Source organism: Mastomys coucha, unplaced genomic scaffold (genome assembly GCF_008632895.1).
Source record: "Mastomys coucha isolate ucsf_1 unplaced genomic scaffold, UCSF_Mcou_1 pScaffold21, whole genome shotgun sequence".
Classification (NCBI taxonomy): Eukaryota; Metazoa; Chordata; class Mammalia; order Rodentia; family Muridae; genus Mastomys; species Mastomys coucha.
This window is the reverse complement of record NW_022196904.1, coordinates 92,376,761-92,377,746: the sequence shown is the minus strand read 5'-3', so window position 1 is coordinate 92,377,746 and position 986 is coordinate 92,376,761. Positions and strand designations below refer to the sequence as shown.

The 986-nt window shown below is 32.9% G+C and overlaps 1 protein-coding gene across 1 annotated transcript in view; it reads left to right on the top strand.

Annotated features, from left to right (window-relative positions):
• Positions 1-986, top strand: part of LOC116101315 (olfactory receptor 51E1-like) — a 78,872-nt gene that overhangs the window by 1,257 nt on the left and 76,629 nt on the right. The window lies entirely within an intron of this gene.

Genomic DNA, 986 nt, shown 5'->3' with positions numbered 1-986 from the left:
ATTTCTCCAGCCCTAGACAACAATTGTTTAAATCACCTTGTAATTATAGGTTATTTTCTCTACTGAAAAGAAGTGTAACTAGTTTTAGCATGAGCTAACTAACATATGGCCTCTCTAAACCTCTCATTTCAGTAGACTTGGGTTCTATTCTGTCTCTACATTCTTGTGAATCATCCCAGAGTTTGCTTAGACATAATAGCCTTGATTTTATTTATTTATTGTTTGTATTCATAAAGGAAAAGTTACGTTTTTTTAAAAGTCTATTTTTAAGTAAATCAGCTTAAAGCTTTGAACCATTATATACATACAATAATATAAATAAAATTATTTTTTCATTGTAATAAGGCTGTATTACAATGACCCTCAGATCACCAAAGGATTTTACCTCCATCATAGCTAAGCTGAGAGTTGATAGTTCTGCTGCACCAAAAAATGAATTGTAGGCTCGATTTTTGGATAAGATTTCCTGCTATGGTCAAAGCTATTTGACTTGAGTGAGTGACTTCATTCTCAGCCCACAGAAAACAGTTTACATTCATTTAAGAAATGGTGTAGGTATTGAGATGGTCTATCCATAAAGTCATTCGCCAACAGTTTCAATGAACAATGATTCTGCTTGGAGGGTGGCACAGACATTAGGTAAAGGTAAAAATTTGGTTCATTAGCTGTGATAATTTGGAAAAGCATTGATCTTAGAGAAAGAGTAACTTATAAAGTCCTTTTCTTCAAACTTAATACAAGAGTTACAAATGTCAAGCAAAGCATTCAGTTTCACTTTGTTGTTTTCTTACAAGCCACCTCCCTAGTTAATCCTCTATGTTTCTTTTGGATATATAAATACTTTTGAAATATATAAGCTGTTCTGAAAACCCTAGTATAGTGTAAAAACATGAACTAAACAATACTACTAATTGAGAAGCTGAGAGAGGAGAAGCAAGATTTGAAGACCCTTATGTTGTACACAGCAAGACACTGTCACAAACAAA